This window comes from Equus asinus, chromosome 26, assembly GCF_041296235.1.
Source record: "Equus asinus isolate D_3611 breed Donkey chromosome 26, EquAss-T2T_v2, whole genome shotgun sequence".
Classification (NCBI taxonomy): domain Eukaryota; kingdom Metazoa; phylum Chordata; class Mammalia; order Perissodactyla; family Equidae; genus Equus; species Equus asinus.
In genome coordinates, this window is record NC_091815.1 from 2,242,542 (window position 1) to 2,257,237 (window position 14,696).

Genomic DNA, 14,696 nt, shown 5'->3' on the forward strand with positions numbered 1-14,696 from the left:
CCAGAAAAAGGAAAACTATCCTGCCTGGAAAAGGTGCGTGGTCAGACTTGTATGAGATGGCTCTGAAACATGGTGTGCAGGGAGGTTGTCAGGACAACTTGTAACTTTGAGGGTGTTTATGATATCACGGTGAACATGTCACCCAAGATCGCTGCATATTTCCAGTTGGAGCGTTGGACTAGGCTAGGATATTCAAGTGAGAGATACCCAGAGACAGCTGCTACAAACAGAAACCGGGCACAGAATCTTGAAGAGATCAAAGAGACTATGATCCAAGGGATAAGAAAGGAATCATTGGGAAGAAGCGATAATAGAGGGACAAGCACCAAGAGGAGAACATTGTCATCTACTCAAGTAGATGGGGAGACCATGCTGATTCAAGCTTGAAACTTGATTGGAAGCAAGAGGCCAGACTTGGGGCTTATCAGACCGACATTGTCCTTCTGACTTAATCTTAATCCAAAGTCAAGAATGAAGTCTTCAGGACATCAAAGCGGAGAATCCATGCCTCCTTTCCTGGGCCCCTAGCATTCTTTGAGGAGAAGTCTCCCTTTCCATAGCTCTGGCATCACGGGGGCCCACTGGGTAGACGGTTATGTCTCACAAGAGTACTCTTTGAAGCCCTGAAGGCGTGGGCACCTGTCATGCTTGGGGTATGTCTCTTTGTTTGGAAGGGCTCCAGAAGTGTGCTGAAATGCACCCTTTTCCAGAGGGCTTCGTTCCTTTGTGAAGGCTGCCCTCCCAGGCTAGATTGCTCCATTGGACTCTAATGAAGTTCTCTCCCCATATCTCTGACCCTAGAAGGAGTATTGACTATGTGTTTTGACACCTTATGTAAGGAGTTGGTGGAAAATTAAACATTACAGTGACATTTAAAGAAAACTACACATGACAGATCTGAGGATGTAAATCAAAAAAATAAACCCTATAGAAATAAAGCAAGCCAGTATCTGGACGTAAGCTAGTGGAATGTTCAAGGATCAGGGCTCAAGTTAGAAACTTCCCAAATCCAGAAAAGAGACAGAAAAATCTGTTGCCTGGAGAGAGGAGTTCATCAGATTTGTCTAATTTGTCTCGGAAACATCATTTCCGTGAAGGTGGTTGCCAGGACACCCATGAATCTGGAGTTTCTGATCTCAGAATGTCAAACCATCCAAGAGGACCTGGTGTTCTCAGTGCTCAGTTTGGCCTAGGCTAGGATAGCAGAGATTCCTTCAAGTGACAGATGGAAATTCCAAGACAACACCCAACATTCACGAAAGGACTCACACCTCGGCCTACAGAAAATATGGTGATTAAAAAAATACAAAATTAATAACTTGGCATGAAGGAGAACGGCTTCATAAGCATATGTAAGGCAGATAGCTGAGAAAGACCATGATGATTAGACTATGGAAATGAAACCAAGGTCCCCGAAATGGAAGGCAAACTGAAATCACACCTGAATAATCCACTGTGAAATATGTCATTCATTAGACAGACTCTGCTCTAATGTTTGAAAGTCCGAGAAATTCACAACCCCAAAAACTGCAGCGAAGGTCAAAGCTGGGCTACCTGGGAAGGGTGAGTTACGAGTTTGCTCCAAGCGGGCTATGAAAGCCGGTGTCCATGAAGCTTGCCGGGACAGCAGAGACACAATTCTGACAGATCCTCTGACATAACACTGGACCAGATAAACAAGCTGGCCTCATCTACACAGGGCCAGAGTTGGGCTCAAGTAGCATACTCGAGTCACCTTCCACTCAACTGCAGGCTGTCAATGGAACATGAAAGGGGCCGGCCAGTGGTGCAGCGGTGCAGCGGTGAAGTCCACGTGCTCTGGGTCGGCAGCCAGCAGTGGCCGCATAGAATCCTGGCGTGAACCTCCTCACGGCTGGTCCAGCCATTCTGGGACAGGCGTCCGAGGTAGTGTAGAGGCAGATGGGAAGAGACGTTAGACAGGGCCCTCTTCATCAGGAAATACAGGAGCATTGCCAACAGATGTGAGCACAGCGATAAACTTCTGCCTAAACAAAAGCAATTAAAAGTTACAAATGATAGAAAAACTTGCCCTCAAAAAAAAATAAATAAAAGCATGCTTTAGAAGATTAAGGTATCTAGGAATAACCTGAGCCAAACAGGTGAGAGCTATGTAAACCGAGAAATAGCAAAGCTTTGAGGAAAGAAATTCCACAAGACACAAGGAACTGGTAGGGCATTCAGTGCTCTTGGAATGGAAGAATTAACACATTTGAAACGTCTGTACTGGATAAAACAATCTCTGGATTCCATGCAATCCCAGTCAACGTTGCAGCAATCTTTCCCACAGAAATAGAAGAGGGAATCCTAATGTTTCTCTCCAGCAACAAAAGACCCTGAAGAACCAAAGGAATCCTGAGGAAAACAAAGAAATCATGAAGTATCATCACAATGATTCCTTTCTTATCCCTTGAACCAGCGTCTCTTTGGTCTCTTCAAGATTCTGTGCCTGGTTTCTGTTTGTAAATGCTGTTTCTGGGTATCTCTCACTTGACTATCCTAGCCTAGTCCAATGCTAGGACTGGAAACATGCGGCCATCTTGGGTGACATGTTCACCGCGATGTCATAAACACCCTCAGAATTCTAAGTTGTCCTGAAAACCTCCATGCACGCAGTGGTTCAGACCCATCTCATACCAGTCTGACTATTCCCCCTTTCCAGGTAGGATAGTTTTCCTTGTTCTGGATTTCTTGTCAGTTTCTAACTTTCTCCTCGAACTTTGAAAGGTCTACTATATTCCCTCTAGACACCGGTTTCTCCCCTTAAAGATCATCCCTGGTTTTATCTCTTATCTTTTGTGGATATGGCCAAATGGGTGGACTTTCCTCAGAGAACGTCCTGAACTCCGTAAGAAGTTGATGCTGTCCAGGCAATCCCCTGATGCACAATGATCGTGTCATCTCCTAGCGGTGTGACAATTCCACCTTGGCAACTCACATGTTTTGTTTCCTTCATCTTTTGGGCAAGTGTAGTTGACGCATTCATAGATTGTAATATTCTCATGGTTCTTTTTCTGGTGAGTAATGATAAGGTCATCTCACACTTTCTACTTCTTTATGATCTCTGTGCCCACGAGACCATGAAATCTGGATTTCCTAATGCTAGTAATCTGATCCACACACGTGATGCTAGCCAATGAAGCCCCAGCCACCGAGGTGGAACGTGGGAACTTACCTGCTGCAATACAGGGCAGGCCCTGAATTGGACTTTTGGACCAAACTTTGGCCTGAACTTGGGAAGATGTTGGCCTGCTTGGCTCATGCATGAAGGGAATCAGTAGTAACAACATGGAAGGTAGCATTTTCCGTTGGTTCATGAGTTTAGCATGGAACATGTTCTCTTCCTAGTATTCCGCTTCATCTCTTTGCAAAGGTCCACCTTTCTGTAGCATCATTAAGCATTTTGAGGTGATTACCAATCCTTGGAAGGGCATCCTCTGTAATCTGTTTCAGCCTCCAAAGCTTTAGGCCGTAAATCTGCACCCCTTTTTGGAGTTTTGATTTTATGTGAATTGGTGGCTGTAACCCTGCATTATAACATCCTATATCTTTCACATTTACATCCTCACAGATTTAAAGTTCTGTGTAGGTTACATCATCTTCACCACCATAAGCCTAATTACAGGCCCTCACCACACACTTGTGCCTATTCAACTATGTCTCCCTCGGGGCCCAGGCTCCCATTCCCTCTGGGAACCACCGGTTCCATCTCACGTGATTCCAGCTTGTTTGTCCTTTTTTTTCTATATCTCTTTGTAACTTAGATCGCATGGTATTTGACCTTCTCCCTGGGCTTGTTTCAATTCCCCTCATACCCTAAGGAGCCATTCTGGTGGTCACAAATGACTGGACTGCATCCATTCCTACAGCTGAGTGCTATGCCATTGTGTGGATATAGCCCATCTTCCTTCTCCATTCGTCCCTTGATGGGCACCAGGGCGGCTTACAAGTCTTGTATCTCGGGAGTAAGGCTGTGGTGAACACAGTGGTGCACGGATCTCTATGCATTAGTGTTTCCAAGTTCTATGGATATACAAGCTGCCGAGGAATAGCTGGATCATATGGTAGAAATTTCTGAGGCAATTCCACACTGCTTTTCCTTCTGGCTGCACCGGTTTACACTCCCACCAGTGGTGCAGGAGGCTTCCCTTGTCTCCACCTCCTCTCTGACACTTGTTTCCTGTCTTGTTCCTTATAGCCATTCTGACCACAGGGAGCTGTTATCCCATTGCCATTTGGATTTGCACTGGCCTGAGAATTTATGATGGTGAACATGTTTTCATACAGCTGTTGCCCATCTTTCTCTCTTTGGGAGAAATCTCTGTTTCCATCTTTTGCCCAGGTTTTACTGGGTTTGTTGTTTTTCCTCTTGTGGAGACATGTGAGGTTATTGGATCGTTTGGCTATTCAGCCCTTCTCTGATGTGTGGTTTGCAAACATCCACTGCCAGTTGCTGTGCAGTCTTTGCATTGAGTTATGGTTTCCTTGGCTGGGCAGAACCTTCTGCGTTGGATAGAGTCCCGTTTGCTTCTTGTTTCCTTTCTTGCCCTTGCCCAGTCACACATGCTTCTTCCAAATAGGCAGCTAAGCCAGATGGTAAAGAGCACGCTGCCTGGGTTTTCTCCTAGAAGTTCCATGGACTGAAGTCTTCCATTCAAGGCTTTAATCCATTTCGAGGTGGTATGTGCCTCGTTTAACATCATGTCCTACTCTCATTTTGTTACCTGTGGTTGTGCAGTCTTCCAAGAAACATTTCTTCTCTAGACTTTCCTTTCTCCGCTGTCTTCTCTTGTCCCTCTGGTCGAAAATGAGCTGTCCATATTTGTGTGAGTAGACCTCTGTGCTCTTGACCGTGTTCTATTCGTCTGTGTGCCTATTTTGGGGCCCAGACTGTGCTGTTTCAGTACCTAGTGCTTCGTCCTGTATGGTGAAATCAGAAAGGGGGATACGTCCAGCTTTGTTCATTTTCCTCAGGATTCCGTTGGCTATTCAGTGTCCCTTATGCCTGGATAGAGACTTTGGGATTCTCTCTTCTATTTCTGTGGGAAAAATTACTACAACTTTGACTGGGATTGCATGGAATCCAGAGATTGCTTTATCTGTTACGAACTTTTCAAGTGTGTTAGTTCTTCCATTCCAAGAGCACGGTATAGCCTTCCGTTTCCTTCTCTCTTCTGGAATTTATTTCCCAAAAGCTTTCTTCCCTTTCGTGTTACATAGCATGCACCCGTTTGGTTAAGGTCATTCATAGATATCTTATTCTTCTTACTGGTATGCTTCTGTTTTTGAGGTTCAGTATTTATGTTCTTTGCACCTTTTAATTGGTTCTGTTTTGGAAAACGTTTATGGCTGTGCTCACATCTGCTGACACTGCAGCTGTATTTGCTAAAGAAGAGTGGCCCTGTCTAACGTTGCTTCCCATCTGCCTCTGCACTACCTCGGACGCCTGCCCCAGAATGGCTGGGCCAACGGTGAGGAGGCTCACCCCCAGGAATCCATGTGGTCTAGCGCGGGCTTCCAACCCAGAATGCACGGACTTCACTGCTACAACACGGGCTGGCCCCTTTCATGTTCCATTGCCAACCTGCTGTTGAGTGAAAGGTGAATTAAATTTGCTACATAAGCCCAAATCTGGCCCTGTGTAGACTAGGCCTGCTTTTCTATCCGGTCCACTGTGATGTCAGAGGATTTGTCAGAATTGTGTCTCTGCTGTCTCGGCAAGCTTCATGGACACAGGGTTTCAGAGCCCGCTTGAAGCAGTCTCGTAACTCACCCTTCCCAGTTAGCCCAGGTTTGACCTTCATTGCAAGTTTTGGGGTTGTGACCTTCTCGGTCTTTCCAACCTTCAAGCATAGTCTGTCTAAAGACTGACGTATTGCACTGTGGATCATTCAGGTGTGATTTCTGTTGGGCTTCCATTTTCTGGGACCCTGTTTTCTTTTCCATAGTCTAATCGTCATGGTCTTTCTGAGGTATGTCCCTTCGAGATGCTTGTCAGTACATTCTCCTTCATTCCAAGTTAGGAATTTTGTATTTCTTTAATCACCATATGTTCTGTAGGCCTATGTGTGAGTGCTTTCGTGATTCCTGGGTGTCGTCTTTAAATTTCCATCGGTCACTTGAGGGAGTCTTTGCTCTCTTAGTCTAGGTGCAACTGAGCACTGAGTACGCATGGTCATCTGGGTTCGTTTGACATTGTGAGATGAGAAACTCCAGGTACGACATTGTCCTGGCAACCACCTTCAGGAACCCAATGCTTCTGAAACAAATTAGATGAATCTGATGAATTCCTCTGTCCAGGTGAGAGACCTTCTGTCTCTATTCTGGATTTGGGAAGTTTCAAACTTCACCCTTGATGCTTGAACTTTCCACTAGATTATGGCTAGATACTGGCTTACTTTGTTTCTACAGGTTTTGTTATGTGTTTGATTTACCTCCTCAGCTGTGGCGAGTTTATTTTTCTTTAAATATAATGGTAATGTTCTAATTTTCAGCAAACCTCCTTACGTGTGATATCGAAACACGTAATCAATATTCCTTGTACGGCAAGAGAGGGTGGATAGAATCTCATTGATCCCAACTGAACACTCTAGCCTGGGAGGGCAGCCTTCACAAAGGAACAAAGCTCTCTGGAAAAGGTGCTTTTCAGCACACTTCTAGAGCCCTTCCAAACCAAGCGACATACCCAAGCATGGCAGGGGGCCATTCTTTCCAGGCTTCAATGAGATCTCTTCTGACACATTGGCATGTACCCAGTGGGCCCCCGTGACTTGAGAGCTATGGAAAGGGAGACTTGTCTTCAAAGTTTGCTGAGGCCTAAGAAATGTGGCCTCACTTCTTCTCTTCAATGTCCTCAAGTAATCATTCTTGACTTTGGGTTATGGGTAAGGCAGAAGGACAATGTAGGTCTGATAAGCCCCAGGTACGGCCTCTTTTCTCAAAACAAGTTTCAAGCTTGAATCAGCATGGCCTCCCCATCTACGTGAGTAGATGACAATGTTCTCCTCTGAGTGCTTGTCCCTCTATTATCGCTTCACTTCAGTGATTCCTTTCTCATCCCTTGAATACGCATCTGTTGGATCTCTTCAAGTTTCTGTGCCAGGTTTCTGTTTGGAAAAGCTGTTTCTGGGAATCTCTCACTTGAATATCCTAGCCTAGGCAAATCCTCGGGATGGAAACCTGGGACCATCTTGGGTGACATGGTCACCATGATGTCATAAACACCCTCAGAATTCTAAGTTGTGCTGAAAACCTCCATGCACACAGTGTTTAAGACCCATCTCATACCAGTCTGACTACTCTCACTTTCCAGGTAGGACAGTTTTCCTTTTACGGGACTTCTTGTCGGTTTCTAACTTTCTCCTCTAACCTTTAAAGGTCTACTACATTCCTTCTAGACACTGGTTTTTTTCCTTTAAGATCGTCCTGGGATTTATCTCTTAAGTTTTGTGGATGTGGCCAAATGTGTGGACTTTCCCCACAGAAAGTCCTGGAGTCCCTGCAAAGTTGAAGTTACCCAGGCAATCCTTTGATGAGCAATGATCATGTCATCTCATAGTAGTCTGGCAATTCCACCTTGGCAGGTCACATGTTTTCCTTCCTTCATCATTTGGGGAAGTGTACCTGATGCGTTCATAGATTGTAATATTCTCATGGTTCATTTGCTGGTGTGTATTCATAAGGTATCCTCACAATTTCTACTTCTTCATGATCTCTGTTGGCACCATACCTTGAAATCCATATTTCCTACTGCTCCTAATCTGATCCAGACCCGTGATGCCACCCTGCCAAGCCTAGGCCGCCCCAGTGAAACATGGGCACTTACCAGCTACACTACAGTGCCGGACCTGAATTGGACTTTTGGACCAACCTTTGGCTTGAACTTGGGAAGATGTTGGCCTGCATTGATTATTCATAAATGTAATTAGTAAAAACATCGTGGACGGTAACATTTTCCGTTGGCTCATGAGTTTAGCACAGAACGTGCTGTGTTGGTTGTGTTCCTCTTCATCTCTTTGCAATGGTCTAATTTTCTGTAGCATCGTTAAGCATTTGGAGGTGATTATCAATCCTTGGAAGTTCATCTTCTCTAAATTCTTTCAGCCTGCAATCTTTATGCCATAAACCTACTTGCATTTAAGGAGTTTTGATTTTAGGTGAATTGATTTCCCTAACCCTTCATTATAACATCCTATAGCTTTCAGATTTACATCCTCATAGATTTAGACTTCTGTGTATGGTACATCATCTTCCCCACTGTAAGCCTAATTACAGGCCCACACTACAAAATTGTGCCTAAACAACTCTTTCTCACACCGTCCCCTGCCACCCGTTACCTCTGGGATCCACCAATCCCATGTCATGTTCTACATGTTTGTTGGTCCCTATTTTAATCTTCTCCTTGTAAGTGAGATCCTATGGTGTTTGACATTCTCCCTGGGGGTTGTTTCAGTTCCCCTCATACCCGCAGGAGCCATTCTGGTGTCACAAATGGCTGGACTGCACCCTTTCTTACAGCTGAGTGCTAGGCCATTGTGTGGATATGGCCCACCTTCCTTCTCCATGGGTCCCTTGATGGGCACCAGAGGAACTTCCATGTCTTGCATATCGGGAGGAAGGCTGTGGTGAACACAGCGCTGCATGGATCTCTGTGCAGTAGTGTTCCCAATTTCTTTGGATAAACACGCCGCAGAGGAATAGCTGGACCATATGGTAGATGTATTTTGAAATTTCTGAAGCAATTCCACAAGGCTATGCCTAGTGCCTTCACCGGTTTGCACTCCCACAAGCGGTGCAGAACTCTTCCCTTCTCTCCACCTCCCCTCCGACACTTGTTGTTTCCTGTCTTGTTCTTTATAGCCATTCTGACCACAGTGAGCTGCTATCTCATTGCCGTTTGGATTTGCATTGGCCTTAGACTCAATGATGATGAACATGAGTTCATAAAGCTGTTGGCAACCTTTCTGTCTTCTTGGTGTAAATCTCTGTTTCCATCTTTTGCCCAGGTTTTAATGGGCTTGTTGTTTTTTCTCTTGTCGAGACGTGTGAGGTCATTGGATGTTTTGGCTATTCAGCCCTTCTCCGATGTGTGGTTTGAAATATTCTCTTCCTGCTGTTGTGCTGTCCTTGCATTGAGTCGATGGTTTCCTTGGCTGGACAGAACCTACTGCATTGGATGGAGTCCCGTTTGTTTCTTGTTTCCATTGTTCGCCTTGACTAGTCACACATGCTTCTTCCAAATAGGGGGCTACGCCAGATGGCAAAGAGCAAGCTCCCTGGGTTTTATTCTAGAAGTTTCACGGTTTCAAGTCTTAAGTTGAAGGGTTTAATCCATTTCGAGGTGGGGTGTGAGCCTGGTGTAACATCATGGTCTACTCTCATTGTGTTACATGTGGCTGTGCAGGCTTCCCAGCACCATTTCTTTTAGAGTCTCACATTTCTCCACTGTCTCCTCTTGCCTTCCTCATTGCAAATGAGTTGTTCATATATGAGCGAGTTGACCTCTGGGCTCTGGATTCTGTTCCATTGGTCTGTGTGCCTGTTTTTGGGAGCAGGCTATGTTTCGGTACCTAGCTCTTCGTCCTACATGTTGGAATCAGAAAGTGTTTTACATCCTGCTTTGTTCGTCCTGCTTTTTTCCTAAGGATTCCTTTGGGTATTCAGGGTTCTTGTTGCTGTATAGAGACTTTAGGATTCTCTCTTCTATTTCCGTGGGAAAGATTGCTGCAACTTTGACTGGGATTGCATGGAATCTAGAGATTGATTTATCCTTACTGCCATTTCAGTTGTTTTAGTTCTTACATTCCTAGAGCATGGAATACCCTTCCGTTTGCTTGTGTCTTCTGGAATTGCTTTCGCCAAAGCTTTGCTAGTTTTCGGTTTCCATTGCTTGCACCTGTTTGTCTAAGCTAATTCCTAGACATCCTATTGTTCTTACGTGCATGTTTTTTCTTTCTGAGGCTTTTTCTATCCTATGCAACTTTTCATTGGTTTTGTTTTGGCAGATGTTCATGGCTGTGCTCACATCTGCTGGCGATGCTGCTGTACTTTCTGAGGAAGATTGACGCTGTCTGACGTTGCTTCCCATCTGCCTCTACACTACCTCAGACGCCTGCCTCAGAATGGCTGGACCAGCTGTGATGAGGTTCACCCCCAGGATTCCGCATGGCCTGCCCGGGGCTGCTGACCACAACATGCAGTGTTCACCACTACACCACTGGCCGGCACCTTTCATGTTCCATTGGCAACCTGCAGTTGAGTGGAATGTGACTTGAATGGGCTACTTGGGCCAAATGTGGCACTGTGTAGATGAGGCCAGTTTACTTTTCTTCTCCACTGTGATGTCAGAAGATTTGTCAGAATTCTGTCTCTGCTGTCCTGGCACACTTCATTGATACAGGTTTTCAGAGCCCGATGTTAGCAGTGTGATAACTCACCTTTACCAATTAGCCTAAGTTTGACATTTGCTCCAGTTTTTGTGGATGTGACTTTCTCTGACATTTGAACGTTCAGAGTATGACTAAAACTTAATTGTTTCATTGTGGATTATTCAGATGTGATTTCTGTGTGCCTTCCATTTTCTGTGACCGTTTTCTCTTTTCCATGGTATAATTGTTGATATGGGCTCGGCGAGCTGAAGACTCAAATATAAGATTTCTTGGACTCTCAAGGTCTGGCATTGGTGCTCTTTTATTTAGAGAATAGTACAGGATGGCATGGGGACAGGACCCATGGGCAGTGAAGAGCTGCTGCTGCTCCCTGGGGACGGGACCCATGAGCAGTCAGAGCTCCTGCTACATCCCTCAGTTGAGGGTTAGTGATAATTTCATAAGGACTGGGTACATGACTTGTTTTTACTGGAAAAAGAAATGATGATGTTCAATGTCTTTAAATGATTTCAGTGCAGATGGGGTCTGGTTATTGTGCGGTCACATAACTTTAGATACGAATATGCCCATATATATTACCATGTAGGTTAGTATGCCCTGAGATGCTCTCCATGGGACAGCCCTAATTCATATCAACAAAAAATCCACCGGGTCATATACATTGGCATGTAGGCCAGGTCACCTTGGGCTTTTCTAGCTGGAGCAGCCTCAATCCACGACATAACCCCCCTCGAACCCATTTGGACCGGAAATATTTGAGGATATGGACGATGTTCACTCTTCTGTAAATACTTCTGGCTGTACAATGTTGTAGAGGTGTCCCTAAATGGGGCCATAGGCACAGGTAGAAGTTCAGTGGACCAGAAGTCTTCACCTGTGGAGTCCAAGGCTAAGTTATACAGAGCCCCTGGAGAGGAGAGAATCATTTGACGAGATGTGCTCCAGGAGGTGAAATATTTTGGCATGCAGAAGACAAACAACGAAACAGACAACAAACTACAAGTAGAAATACAAGCAGTATGTTTAACCCAATGAATAATGTTTTGAAGTAGTGCAGAAACCTGGTACTGACTGGGAGTTCAACCAATCGTTTAGAGTTAGGGTTGGTCAGACATGGATTTAAGTTGGTGGCTGGGATAGGAAGCCAGAAATATTTTGACGGTAGTCAAGAATATAGGCAAAACATTCACTTTTTATAATGGCACAGGTGCCCCCTTGTGCTTCTGTCAAGACATCCAGTGCCATTTGGATTTGGAGGACTGCCTTACACATTTGGGATACTTCTAAATTGAGCAGCAAAATGCTATGTTGTGCCTCATTTAATGCCTTCCTACTGAATTTGATTAGGACTTCCATGTGCAAGACAGCATTTTCAATTCCTAATTGGTGAAGGATAATTGAGTAAAGATGGAAATACCAGTGGAAGACACAGCTGGTCCAGCGCTGTTGCAGTTGGGTAGGTTAGCAGGAGGAGATATATTAAATGTAGTTCTACCTTGCATGCAGACAAAGCCTAGGGTGCATCATCCAACCCATCCAGGTGGCAGCCAAGGCCATAAAGTGGACCCACATCGACACTGAGCACCATTAGGGGCTAACCAAAACATGCTGGGCCGTCTATCCCAGTCAGTCCCAGACCAGTAAGTATTTTTTTTAAGGCTATGCTACGAGAACACAAATAACAGGGAATTTTCCCCATAAGTCGAGTGCTATTAGGCCATGTATCACAGGTGTGATTGGTTTGTTCCCAACAGAGAATGATCTTTTACTGGGTTGACCACTAGTAGGAGTGAACCAAATATATTCATTCCAAATTTGATATGGTCCATCCTGTGTCTTGATAAGCTGGGGACTTTAAATTTGGAACATGTTGTTTAGGATCCACCTGTGACAAAGCAAATGTATTTAGTATTCGGGCAGTAGTATTGAAGGAAAATGTTTGATGGTGGCCAGGGAACTCCCAGGTGTCAGAGATAGATGGCCACAAGGAGACATTACGATTAGCAATAGATGAATCTTGTAAAAGAAAACAGCTAGAATCTAATATCCAGGAATACCTACTATAGCTTCTACATAAACGTATTTTTTCTCTCTTAAATCACCCTCATTTTTACAAAAGATAGCCAAATTAGGATGAACTGGTTTGCAAATAAAGTGTAGCTTCAATACAACTTGCTCCAATTATTTACATAAGAGGAACAAGAATAGTAATTGCTTATACAGGCTTTTTAAAATCTGCTTTGCTGGACTTTTTTATGAGGAATCTCAGATTCAACTGTGAAGGCCTTGCAAGGCCAGAGGAGCCAAGCCAAGGACTTGCCATCAGATTTGGCCTGCAGTACTTACAGATTTGAGTGGTGTTCTCTTTGAGGTCCCCCAAAATATTCGGAGTTCCTTACACCTGTCAGATAAGCAAGCTTCCTTAGTTACTGGGTAAGATTGCCAGAATCTCTGTAAACAAGGTACCAGGCCCATGTTTCCAAGTGGCTGTATTCCAGAAAGTCCAATCTTTGTTCCAGAAATGCTGTCTTGTCATATCTGAGCCTGTGTGTTTCAAATATGACATTCCAGTCAAAGCCTTGGTAGTATAACCAATGTGTCCTGTTATAAGGAGAACAGATTCTTATGGAACTTATGCAAATATTGCCACTACATAACCATACTCGGTCACAAAGGGTTTCCCAATTCCAGAGGGATAAGGTAGGGAGAAAAAGATAAATGTTTCAGTTTTTCTCATAAAGGCATAATTTCAGCAAACGGCTGTAAGTCAAAGTTAGCATAAGAGAAAAGAAAAAATATTTCCTTCATTGTGAGAAAACAACACAACACATCAAAACTCAACAATATTTCAAACAGATGTCCTAAAAAATTATAATCCTCCTCATCAGTTCACACAGTCCTGTATAATCAACTCTTGAGCTGAATCTTCTGTCAGCAGATCGATGAACTTAGTTTCTGGTAGAATTCTGTCATTTCTTACTCAGCTCAGTTTTACAATCTGAAAGTTTATCAGAAACGTGTAGTTTAGAACCTCTGTGTCAGAATCCTTTCCAGGAATTTCTCAGAAGATGAAAGATATTTGCAAAAGAAAAAAGCATCAGAGTAACACAACAGCTATCTGCAAATGGACAAAGGACTCCAAACGGCAATTGCCAAAGAAACTTGGCTACTTCTGTGACATATAACACTTCCAGATAATAATTGGACTTATGACTGATAACCAGGACAGATCAGAATCTTAAGAATGCCATATAATTTTAGGACATCTATATTAATAACATTTACCCATCTAATACCACCTAAGAAAGTCTATCTTCACTTATTTCCCAATGTTTTCCATGTAATTTAATAGACCAAATAAGCCTAGTTAGTTTGGTATTTTCCTCCTTATAGGAAGAGAGAGAAAATTTCTTTGAGACGACTCACGGGGCCTCGGAAAATCCTCAGAGTAATTTTTCTTCTGTCTACCAGGTCAAAAGACAGCCTTCATTCAGGATTTGAATATTTTTGAGGGAGAAGCTTGTCAAAACATACCCAAAGTTTTTAAAATGCTTCTTCAAATAGGAAACAACACTCACTGTGAAACAATGCTCAGGTATCTATTCAAAGTGATAACAGAAAGAGTGAAAAATCTTAAGAGTGACCTCAGTCATTATTTTCACAAAACAGATTTGTCTCTTAGGTAGAATTACTCAAAGGAATAGCTTTTATAACCTCTTTATCAAGAGCAGATCAAAAGTTCAAGAAAAAGTATCCTTTCAGAGAAAACCAAATTTGAATTTCTGCACGTACTTATTTTTAACATTCAAACTCATGCACTTAATTGAACTTACTTTAGTCTACTTGACCAGGCATAAAACTCCTTTCGGAATTTCTCCTTCACAAGCATTCTACAACTTTGTCCCAAAGTCTTTCTTTTTCCTTTCTAGTACATCAGGACAAATTTATGTTTCTTAACCTATCAAACAAAAATATTTCCATTCTTTATACCTTTTTTACTGAAAGCATACATTTTAACTTCCTTGAATACACAGCTCTTTTACTTATTAATTTCCAGTAGCTTTAATTCCATAGGTTAATTAGAACATTTAAACCTTAACAGACCTAGTAAACACTAAAAATGTAAACAATTATGAATTGTCTTTTATATCAGCATTCTAAACACTTCATAAATTTAGAAACGTGGTACTTTACAACAAAACACAAGGCATGCTTCTTAATACACCCAAACGCTTTTAGCCTCTTCACTAAGAAGCCAAAATCAGATAACTTAGCTATGTTTATTAATAA